The sequence below is a fragment of the Pinus tabuliformis genome, chromosome 1_2 (genome assembly GCF_031772625.1).
Source record: "Pinus tabuliformis cultivar Carrire ecotype Pingquan chromosome 1_2, CPIR1, whole genome shotgun sequence".
NCBI classification, from domain to species: domain Eukaryota; kingdom Viridiplantae; phylum Streptophyta; class Pinopsida; order Pinales; family Pinaceae; genus Pinus; species Pinus tabuliformis.
In genome coordinates this window covers 503,879,117-503,892,354 of record NC_142298.1, presented here as the reverse complement: position 1 = coordinate 503,892,354, position 13,238 = coordinate 503,879,117, and positions in this window count along the sequence as shown.

The window sequence follows — 13,238 nt, the reverse complement described above, 5'->3', positions numbered from 1 at the left end:
TTAAATCAAATCAAATATTAAGTAAAGTTCGATATATAGTCAAATACTTATATTATAATAAGAATTAAAAATTCAAAGTCAAACTTAAAACAAGGAGTTAAGGTCCTAAATAAATCAAAATCAATGAAGTCAAGAACCTAATAGTAAATTATTATTATTATTATTTGAATAATCAATGACATATTCAAAATAATAAGAAAATTATGAATAAATAAGGCTTTCCTCAAAGCTGATAGATGTCCTAAGATTAAAAAAGAATGCAAGGATCGATTTTCAGGCATGCATCTCCCATTTATCCAAGGGACCACTGACAAGATTGCAAGGATCTTAAGGAAGCATAAGCTTCTCTCAACATTTATGCCTCTAAATACCATTCGGAGCTCCTTAAGATCTGTAAAAGACCCGGTGGACCCTAAGAATAGAAAGGGGTTTATGTTATCCCATGTTCTTATGGGACTCCCTACATAAGTGAGACTAGTTGCTCAATTAATCAAAGGATTAATGAGCATGCCGCTGACATCAAGCATGGTAGGACCCAATCCTCAGCTCTGGAAGAACATGCAGAAAATACTAAGCATCACATATGCATTGAGAGGCCCAGGTCATTGCTAGGATTAGTCATTTTCATCATAAAAAATTTAGAGAAGCCTTAGAAATCGAAAGAAGGCCTAATAATATTAATAGAGACAATGGTTGGAAAATTAGTAGATGTTGGACCCTTGCCCCGTTTTCATAATTTAATTTAATTAAAATTTTAATTTAATTGAATTTATATTCCCTTTTTAATTTCTCTTATTTTGATTAAGTATTTTTGTATATATGTTACATTTCATCTTATTTTATTTAATTATTTATTTATTCAGTTATTTATTTTTAACTACTTTATTTTTGTTTTTATTGGTTATTCAAGGATTGTACTAATTTTGAATATGTCATTGATTATTGATGAGAGAGAGAGAGAGAGAGAGAGAGAGAGAGAGCATTGGCTTCTGATTATTTTTAGGACCTTAACTCTTGTTTTAAGTTTGACTTTGAATTTTTAATTCTTATTCTAATCTAAATATTTAACTATATATCGAACCTTACTTAATATTTGATTTGATTTAATATAATTTCATCTTAGTAATTGATGTTATATATTAAAATATTATTTTTTAAAAACTAGTTGTTTATTATAACCATTAACATTATTAAGGGTCTCTACATTACTCTCTATTTAATCTAGTACCAAGATCTGCCTCTCCATCTTGTCGTGACAATGAACCACACTGGATGGTTCGAAACGCGTCGACAAAACTTCTCCTATGTGATTATTACTGAAAGCATTTGATTAATTGTTCAATATGGATCACAAAAGCCTGAATTTGGAAAGAAACATCTAAATCACATTGAATGAAACCCAAAATACAATAATTCAAACTCTGGTTTCGAACTATTCACGCATTGCTCTTAGTTAAGTGAAGGAGAACCCTTGCAAGGATGTTTGATGTATTCTCTTGTCTCGTGCCTCTTGCTAATGCATCCAATCGAAACTCTTAGGACCCTACATATCTTTAAAAAATGAATCAAGTGAAGAACCTCAAGGTTGTAACCCTAAACCCTAAGATCTATGACATAATTAATACCATTAGGGCACACATAACATTGTAAGCAGCAGGTTTCTGAGGCCGGGTGAAGGGTCTTGACCAAACAAAAAATGCAGCAAGCATAACATTGAAGTAGGAAGCACTCAAGCTTCTATGCATACATACATTATGTATTCATCTATTCAATGATAGAAACAAAACATGCAAAAAGACATAAGGCCGCCAAACATATGGCGACGCATATATACATTATGTAATCGTCCATTCAACTATAGAAACAAAACATGCAAAAAGACATAAGGCTACCAAATAGATCCATACAAATTCCCAAGGCGAAAAAGATCCATAAAAATGTTTCCTACAATTAATTATGTATCTAATTATAACATCAAACTAAGATGGATGTAGGCTAGTTTAATTCCCCCCTTAAATAGGTTATATTCCACACAAATACCATGGGTCAATACCATGGGTTCTTATTACCATGGGCCACTTTTATTTCTATTATTATTTTATTTTTACTGAGCTAAAATTTTCACATTACATTAACTTACACATATCTACCATATTTTAATTTCAATTGACATAGTTAAAATATTTATATTACATTACTTTATGTTACACATCCATAGCATACTGGGTTAGAGAGCAATAGCATACTGGGTTGGAGAGCACCTCGTGCAATAAAAAAAATTAATAATTTCATTAAAACAATAAAAAATATTTCATTATATTTTAAAATTGAAATATTATATTCAAAATCTAGAATCCAAAAACTGCCCACCCTAAATTAATAACATTATGGAATTTTGATTTATTAAACTCCCTTATTTAGTACTAGCTCAAAGGAAAACACAAATGCATTAAAACTTATTCATATTCACAACTCTAAAATAAGAATTATTAAAATAATGTTTGTTTTTCTTTTTAAATAAAATTTAATTGTAATTTAGTATTTATTATACATTGACATTTTGAATAAATACAGTAAAAAGATTATATTAAAATAAATATTTATAATAATTAAATACATATTAAAAATATCTTTATTTTTATTTAATAATACTAAAAATAGAAATTTAATTTAAAGCTGTCTACATTGAAACCCATTCCCACATTTTTATTTCCTTGGAATTGAAGTTTCCAAAAACCTCCCAGGTCTCTAGAATTGTTCCCATTCAATTATGAACATTTCATTTCCATTTTTTAAATCTTGAAACAAAGAGAATGAACTTAAGAAATGTTGAAAGTATAATAACATAAAATTTGTTTCACAAAAGAATTAAAATGAAAATTTTGTAACAACTCATGTCTTATTTATACATATTTTTCAAAAACCTCTTATCAAAATGTTAACGTTGAGAGCATAATAACATAAAATTGATTTCAGAAAAGAATTAAAATGAAAATATTACAACAACCAATTTCCTATTTATATATATTTTTCAAACATGTTTTCGCAAAATGTTGCTACCACATCCTTCATGTATTGCAAATCTGTCTTTAAGCCCATCAATTTTCATAAAAAAATTCTAAAAAGTGAGATTAAAACATATTGATAAAAAATAAATCTATACCCATAGGCTCCATTAGTTGTTTGCAAGACATTAATCATAACGCATTCGGTAATCTGTTGAACCTTAAATTAATTCAGGGTTTGACTAAAAATTAAATTTCAAATATAATAATAATATTTATTTTTAAGGTTACAACTAAGCTAAACACCAAATTGGTGTATGAGACCCCTTGTTTGTGGGACAAGGGATCCACCTCCGCGCAGCGATTTGACTGCTAAGTCTACGAAGACATACATACTCTACCCCCCTCTGGTTTTGAACTTGTCAGCTTTTAGGAGGAAACACATGCTCTTAACCATTAGGGCCACTCAAGCTGTATATTACAAAAGTCTACATTACAAAAATAAAAAATGTATTTAAAAAAAAAAAAATTCAATCTTTATGAGTGTTCTGATTGGTGGCTTCCCTCTTATTTAGCAATGATGATTATGTAGATAGATTGTACGTTTACAGTAGTGTTTAATTTCCGCAATGTTTTCAACATGTGTGAGGCTTTATCGTTCCTTGTACTCTGTAATTAGCACAAGCCATTTTGCTCTGAAAGTTATGGAAATTCCACCATATTTTGAAAAAATATGGCAGGGACTTTTGTAAATCCAAGTCATAGCAATCAAACTTCAAGATTTTAGGTGCCCCGGAAGTTTTTGATGGTGCTGAATCCATCTCCACCATCAAATACATTATTCAAACACTGCCTCTACAATATTTTTTTTGCCCAGATTCCATTCACTTTTGGCTGTCGGGCAATTCCCCTGCCTCCGTAGACGACTCTCTAACACAATGATGTCGCAACTCGTAAATTGAAATAAAGATGAGATGGATAAACAAAGAGGCTATGTTGCGGTACAACCTTAATCCTCATATCTATAAAACTAACATTTAACCATAGATGAGCAGAAGTGTTGTTCTAGCGGTGTGAAAGTGCGGATATGTTATGCAACTTCGCAATGGATTCTCGTTCGCGTAAGTAGCCATTGGTGACATGGTTTCTTTGTAATCTGCACTCGCCTTGCAAGGGCAAGGAAAAAACTTACCCAAATAAAATTACTTAACTTTCAAATGTGGACAACTTTGAAGAGAGGAAAGGACTCTCAGGTTCTTACTCAACTAGGGTCTCGTGCAATTGTATTATAAACAACAAATTTTAACAATAAACTTAGAGAATTGAACTGAAACTAAAGATAATTTACTAGGAGTATTTTGAATACATATTAGGAGTATTTTGAATACATATCACAACAAGTGTAGGATTGCCCAAACTACAAAGTGAGTGGTGGTCCATAAACCATTTGAATACATATCACAGCAAGTGTAGGATTGCCCAAACTACATAATGAGTGGTGGTCCATAAACCAATAAATTGATGTAAAAAGCGGTGGTTAAATTTGGATTTTAGTTTTTTAACGGACATCTTTGTTGTGTTGAGGATTCAATAGGGTACTCTCCATCGAATATACATCCAAATCTGTCTAAATTGGGTAGGGCACGTTGATTGCCCTTAATCTGTCCAAATCTGGTAGGGCACGTTGATTGCCCTTAATGTTCAAGATCTGCAAATAGTCTCGCCCATATTTAAGTTGATTGCCCTTAATGTTCAAGATCTGCAAATAGTCTCGCCCATATTTAAATTATTACGATGGCATGGTACATGTTTAACATGTCCACGTTTCAACAACTTTAATGTGGAAATCTAAATCATCATGGTGATTGGTTTCTAGATTAATTACACCGTATCCATATTTACTTAGATTATTTAGGTTATTTGGTGTGGAGAGCTTTTAAAGCAGACTAAGAAACAAAAAAATTATCAAATAAAAATTAAATAAATTATTTAATTTTATGGAAAATTATTAATTATTTTAATAAAAAAATATTTAAATATAAATTTGTTTTATAATAATGGATAATTTGTTTTAATATAAATTTATTCATAATATTTTTTTATGATAGAGGCCACGCACTCATTCATGTATATGTTTCTAGCTCAAGAAAAAGACGAAAGTAGTTCACATGTCAACATTATCCAATGCGACAATGTATTTGGGTCATAACTTAGGGGATACTAAAAACTTATCATTGAAACAAGTTTTCACAATGATTATTAAATTTAAAGTGTTTGGCTCCTCAAATATTTAAAACAGTAAGTTTGAAACCTAAAATCGAAGTGGACAAGTGTTTAAAAAGTCGAAATGTTAATGGACATTAACTTGTATTGGATTTAAAAAAAAATTTGCAAACAGTTTATTATTTTGGTTGAATATATTGTTTATATTTAAACAAAAATCTGCAGGAATTTACAACAAAAATGAGAATACACATGTGAATAAAAAAATATATTATAGGTTTTTTTCACCTATGTGCTTAATATAATTTGCAATAATCATGCAATCAACCACCACTCATTTGCAATAATCATGCAATATCACAACCACTCATGATAACTTATTTTTATTAACTTATTATTGTCATTTTTTCAAAGCAAATTTACTATTTAAAAAACAAAAAATTGTATTATTAAGTTTATATAAATATGAGAAATATTACACATTTTTAATTTCTCACTAAACATTTAAAATAATTCTCCACCTAAGTTCAGATTTTCAATTTTCTAGTTCATTTTTATGACTATCCTCCATATTCCATTAAATAAATATAATTATAAATACATATTTTCCTTATTCATATGAATAGTAACATTTTAAAATGTATTTTATATTCTTTTAATTTTGTCTTTATTGTTTTTAACTTTAGTTTAGCTATATTTAAACTAAATATTAAAAAACTCTAGTTATATAGCCTTGTTTATCATTACTCTTAAATTCAAATATAATAAAAATATTATGTCAAAAAACACACGACCATAGTATAATGGTAAGATACAATCCATAATAATTGATATTCTCGAAAATAATTCTTGAAACCAAAATTATGGAAATTAAACAGACCCACCCAATGTGTAAGAGCATCAGACCTCTTACTATCCTTTGTAAGTGTAATCTCTTTGATGTGTCTAACACTTTCTATTTATTTATTGTTATTTGTATATTTATATAATCTTAACATCAAAAAGTAATGTTAAAACTGGTGCAGCGATACGATACTTCCGCGGGACAATTAACGGAGGCGGAGCGGAAGGTGTCGAAGAGCTAGGGTTTTCAGATGTCGCAAGTGCAGAAATCCATGGAAGGACGCAAAGGAGGTAGCTCCACTCCCTCCTACAGGAAGGTAGTAGCTGGCCGAGGTAAGAAACCATTAGAGAATGTCAAAGGACCTTCACGAGAAGGGTTAAGGGATACGGAGGAGGAGCAAGGACTAAACAAGTCAAGGGAGAATAACAACAATAAAGAAAGGGAGGAAGAAGACAAGGAACAGGGAGCGAAAAACAAAGCACAAAAGGGGCCATGTAGACCCAAAGCTGAGGTCACACCCAGGGTAGTTTTAAATGATCCTGCTCTGCAGGCGCACAGGGAACACATGCGGACATATGCTATCATTTGTAAATTCATGGGATTATGGCCCACTGAAAAGGCTTTGCAGACATGGATTAAATATAACTGGAAACCAAAGGGAAGCATTGACCTACATCTTGGGTCTAAGGGTTTATTTACTGTAGTCTTCACAAACATTGAGGACAAAGACAGAGTGTTTGAAGGAGGGCCCTACTTCTATGCAGCAGCAGGCCTCTACATGTGGTCGTGGATGATGAATTTTGTCCCTGAGAGAGAAACATTCACCTCGGTCCCGATCTGGGTAAGACTCTACTCACTACCTCTTGATTACTAGCAAATGGAATCGTTATCTGCCATAGGAAACAAATTAGGACATTTTTCCAAAGCTTCTGAGGCCACCAAAAGGGGAAAATACACTTCCTTCGCAAGAATATGTGTGGAGATGGATCTCTCTGGAGCTCTACCAGATGAGGTCATCTTGGAAGTTTTTGATGAAGAATGGGTGCAAATAGTAGACTATGAACATATTCCTTTCAGATTCCGGAAATGCCATGAGCATGGGCACCTATTTAGAGACTGCCCTCTCAATAAATTAGAGAACAAAAGCAAAGTGAACATAATGAAAGATACTAAAGGCTTTCACAAAGTGGTACAGAGAGGAAAAGGGGGCAAGAGGGGGCCAAAGCAACATCAAACAGAAGGACCACAGACTAATCTGAATAGGTTCCAAGTTCTCGAAGAAGAATAAGAGATAACAAAAGTGGATCAGGTAATGGAAGGAAGCCCAGTGGAGAAGGAGAAAGATGAAGACATAGTACAAACACAAGATATTAACAAACAGAAAGAGACTATGCTGAGCGATGCAGAACCAGAGATGGAACAAGAAATGACCCACAGTGAGATGGAAATGGAGGATCATGAACTGCAGGAGATTCTTGACATGGAACATCTAGATCTGGAAGGGTTCTTGAAACAGGGGACCATGAGTGGGGTAGACTCATTACCACCAGAAGAGTTCAATAGGGTACATAAGCTGTTCCTATGGAAAACTCAGGCTAAAGGGCTGGATAGGCAAAGAAAAAATGAAAGGCAGGGCAACGAAGGTGTGAAAACTATGAAGATCACACCAGGACTTGCACCTAGAAATCCAGGAAAGAAAAGAGGCAGGAAAAAGTAGAACGAGTTATTGATGGAATGTGGAAAGCTAATGATAGATTCAGGTAAGATGAAAGATCTAACCAGCTACTCCTTTACAAATCTTTAATAATGAAGTTTACATCTTGGAATATCAGAGGTCTAGGTAGCAAAAGAAAACAAAGAATTCTTAGTAATAGAATGAAACAAGAAGCTCCGGATATGATCTTTATCCAGGAAACTAAATGTTCCATTCAAAAAGTAAAAGAAATTCACAACAAATGGCTCAATCGATTTGAGTTTCTAGAAGTTAAAGCAGATAACACAGCAGGGGGCATACTTACTCTTTGGAACCCCCAAAATATTGGTATAATAGATGCTAAGGCATCCAGAAACTATATATTAGTGGTTATACAGCCGGTGGGAGATAGGGAGACCTATCTAGTCACGAATGTATATGGCCCTCAAAGCATGGATGACAAAATCAAGTTTCTAGATTCTCTTATGGAGCTCAGAGACAGACATGTTGATGTACCATGGATCTTGTGTGGGGACTTCAACATGATCAAATCACTTTCAGAGAAAAAAGGGGGAACCAGAACTTTAAGCAGAGACTCTACAGCTTTTCAAACTTTTATAGATAATATGAAGCTTGTTGATACTGACATGAGTAATGGTAGCTTTACTTGGAACAATAAAAGAGCAGGAGAGTCTCAAGTAGCCTCAAAGTTAGACAGATTCATAATCTCAGAGGATCTTATGCTCACCAACAAGGAAATGACAGCGAGAATTCTACCCTTCAGAGGCTTGGACCATTGGCCTGTTCAACTTTAGGTTCAGAGCATTAGTACCCCTCAGAACAAACCTTTCAGATTTGAGAATATCTGGCTCTCCCACCCGGACTTCATCAGCAACATTTCAAAATGGTGGAAAAAAGACCTGCATATTCAGGGTACAAGTATGTTCCAGCCACACAAAAGACTAAAGCACATCAAGCTCAGACTCAAAGATTGGATCAAAAATGAATTTGGCAATATTTTTATAGCTAAAAAAGCTATGGAAGATAAAATGCAGGAACTCAATCAAACCCTTATCTCAGATGGCTTTGATAAATATAGAAATGACCAAGTCACCAAACACCATCAAGAATGGGAGAATTTATGTCAACAAGAGGAAATATTTTGGCGACAAAAATCTAGAGTTCAATGGCTGAAAGAAGGGGAGCGTAACACCATATTTTTTCACAGATCTACCATAGCGAACAGATCTCATAATAGAATCTCTTTGATTAAGGATGAGGGTGGTCATCTTCATAATTCCCATGAAGAGATAGAAGATGAGCTAGTTCAACACTTTCATGGAATAGCACAGGAAACAATTTCAGACAGAGAGCATTTTATTAGGGATTTAATAGGGCATATTCCTAGACTAGTTACTAGAGAGGATAATTGCAATCCCAATAGGCCAGTGATAGAAGAGGAGGTTAGTGAGGTCATCAAAGAAATGCAGAATGGAAAAGCATCAGGCCCTGATGGTTTCAATGTGGATTTCTTTAAAGCATGCTGGAATATAGTAAAACAGGGTATTCTGAACATAGTGGAAGATTCCAGGTCGAATAGAACTATTTTAAAGGTGCTCAATACTTCCTTCATCGCCTTGATCCCCAAACAGGATAATGCTCAGACTCCAGACAGGTTCAGACCCATAGCCTTGTGCAATGTGGTTTATAAAATAATATCCAAGGTTGTTGCTAACAAACTCAAACCACTTCTTCCTACTCTAGTTTCTGTGGAGCAATTTGGTTATGTGGATGGCAGACAAATTCTCAATAACATCATACAAGCACATGAGGTGGTGCACTCTTTGATAAGCAATAGGAATACTGGTATGATTATGCAATTGGACCTAGCCAAAGCTTATTATAAGTTGAATTGGACCTACATAAAGAAGGTCCTTATTGCTTTTGGATTTGATCATAACTGGGTGAGATGGGTCATGGCCTTGGTAATTTCTTCCAGCGTCCCAATTCTGGTTAATGGTTCTCCTTCCAAGACCTTTACTCCTTCTAGATGCCTCAGGCAGGGTGATCTGCTCTCACCCTTTCTCTTCATCCTCATGATGGAAGGACTGGGTCGGTATATCAAGCATGCTAAAGAAGTTGGTAATATCAAAGGCCTCCAACTTTCAGAGAATGGTCAGGCTTTGACCCATCAACAATTTGTTGATGATACTATGCTACAGGGAATCCCCACGGTCAAAGAAGCTTTAGCGTATAAGCATATCATGTCTGACTTTGCCATGGCTACAGGTATGGAAGTTAATCTCTCCAAATCTAAGATTTTTTTCCTTTAATATCAATATTTCTATTCAGAAAAATATCTCCAAGATTCTTGGCTTTCAAAGGGATGTTCTTCCCTCCAAATATTTGGGAGTCCCTCTTACTAATAAGCCTTTTCACAAGGGCATCTGGGAGCCGGTGATCAATAAGATGCAGGATAAAATCAGGAGATGGACCTCTAGATCTTTAAACTTGGCTAGTCGGTTAGTGCTTACAAAAGTTGTTCTCCAGTCAATTCCTGTCTTCATGCTATCAGCCCTTCCAGCTCCAAAAGGAGTTCTGCAACATTTTAGAACCATTCAAAGAGACTTTCTTTGGGAAAAGGGGAGGAAAGAAAGAAATGGGCCTTGGTAGCCTGGGAGAAGATCTGAAAACCTAAAAATTATGGGGGTCTTGGATTGGATGATCTAGAAGCACTGAGTAAAGTTTTAGGGGCGAAATTATGGTGGCATTGGGTAAAAGAACCAGAGGCACAGTGGGCTAGAATCTGGAAAGAAAAATATGCTAGCATTTGGCAAGATAATGATCTAATAAGAATGTCTGGCATCATAAAGGGCTCACATATCTGGAATAAGGCCTGGGGGAATAAAGGATTAGTACAAAAAAACAGCTTCTGGGAAATCAGAGAGGGGGATCTTGCTTTGTTTTGGGAGGAAAAATGGCAACAAGAACCTACACTGTTAAGCGAGAACCTTCTGGACCTCAAAAAACAAACAGATACCAAAATATTATTTAAAGTAAAAGATTTTTGGGATCAAACCAACAGTGAAGGAAAATGGAGAACCTGGAAGAAGATGGATTACAGGGAAGATAGCCCACTGAAAGCCAAAGCTAAGGCACTTCTAACAATGTTGGAACAAAGGAAAATATTAGTGACAGGGGGGCATGACCAACTTAGATGGGGCAACACTTTTGCAAGCACCTTCAATCTCAAGGAGGTGAAACACATACTCCTTGAGCTGGATTCCAATGAACCAGATAGGGTTTAGTAGAACATATGGAGACATCAAGGATGGATGAAGATTAAACTCTTCATGTGGTTGGTGCATCATAGGAAAATTCTGACTTGGGATAACATTCGGAAGAGGGGTGTTATGGGCCCTTCCAGATGCCAGCTTTGTGAAACCCAAGAGGAAACAATGGAGCACCTTCTCAATAATTGTATTTTCACCTCTTGGTTGTGGGATACTTTTTCCACTATCTTCCAGCAGACAGACAGGGACAAAGGAAGCATTATCAATACCCTAATCAATTGGAGACGCAACTTCTCCGATTTTGAACTTTTAGGCTCTACCTGGGCTTTAACGCCAAGTTACATAATATGGATTGTTTGGAAAGAAAGGAACAACAGAATCTTTAAGAATGAAAAATGTTCCTCCCAACGCCTTCTTGAGCAAATATTAAGATAACTTAAGGAGATGGTAAGCACCACAGTGCGAACCTTCCCTAAGAATCCTCCTACAGACGCTGAATCATAGATACTTCTTAAGTTAGGTATGTAGAGGCTTATTACACAGGGCCTGGATAGGAGGGTTTTGAAGATGGATTCTATACAGGATCATTGGCATCCCCCCCCCTCAGGGTTTTTTGAAATTTAACATTGATGGGGCCTCCAAAGATAACCTGGGTATTGTTGGTTGTGGCGGAGTGCTAAGGGATGAAAATGGCAGTCTCCTTTTCATCTCCCATTGCCATTTGGGACGAGCCACTAACAATATGGTGGAATTAATGGCTCTTGAGCAATGTTTAGAATTTCTGAAGCAGGATAATCTCCAGAATGTTATTGTCGAAGCTGACTCTGAGTTAATCATAAACTCGATCAAAAGAATAATCTATGGCACGGAGCTGGAAAAAGTCTCTAAATAATGGAGACTGCTCTAGGTCTTTCAGAGGATTCAGCTTCATCTCCGAGGATTACGCATTGTGAGTTTTAACCATGTGAGAAGAACAACTAACAAATTGGTGGACATCTTGGCAAATCAAGGAGTACTCAATAATAAAAGCAGGGTTGCGCTGAGTTGGCTTGAGAGGCCTCTAAACAGATTAAAGACGCAATGTCACGACCAGGCGGATGAGGATATAATGGTGTTTCGTAACAAAGACACGGGGGCAGTGTCTATTTGATTTGGTTTCTTCATGCAGTATTTCTCCGAAGTAAGATCATTCTGGGGTTGCAGGTTACTGTCGGCCTCCCCAACCCTCGACAATACGATCACAAAAGTTTCAGATGGGAGTTACTGAGCAGATGCAGTTCCGCGGATGGTCGGCTGACTAGCTGGATTTTCATTATGCACGGGTTCTTTCAACTGCGGAGAAGGGTTGTTGAAAGGGGCTGGATTTTCGGCTTTCTTGGCACCCTGAATACCCTCGTTTTCCTTTCGGTGGCTTCAATACCACTCGGGAGGTGGTTTGGCGTTCATCGCATGCCCTTGACGCAGGAAGTGGTTTTGTGGAGTCAGGAACAATTCCACTCACCAAGCAACATGTGGCTTAGTACGGGGTTGGAATATCGCCCTCATCGCACGCTATTCTTCAGTGTGTTTAGCCCGTGCTATATGATCCTCGACCATCGGATCATGCAAGAAAGATCTACGATCAGGAACAAGCGTGCTTATTTGTGGGTCTAGGTCGGCTATCGCGTGAGTAACCGACGAGCTACTTGGCAGTGCCATATTATCCTCTGCCGTAGGATCTGGAAAGGAGGATCGACGGTCAAGGTTAAGGGCGCGGATCTGGAAAAATATCTTCCAGGTAAGTCACGTTTCTTGATGGAAATCAGTGGCTTTCACGCGCTCCACATGCTCGAGAGTTATACCCCCTTCTGGACCTGAAATCCGTTTAGTGGTTTCCCTAACTCATCACCGGGTCCGACTCCAAATTTTATTGTTTGATTTGTTTGCATTTTGAGGACTTTGTAGTGTTTAAGCCTTTAGCTTGGGGCCACAGGCTATAAGTGGATGTTTTTTCTGTGGCCCACAGTTCCTATGGGAATGGTGTATATTATGTAAGTTGTTTTAAGTTTTAATGAAATATAAGGTACAACTCTTGCTTCAGCAAAAAAAAATGTTAAAACTGGTGTGCCATTTCAGTATATCACATGCATACATTAAATTTAAATGACTTACCTTTATTATCTAAATAATATATTTTAATA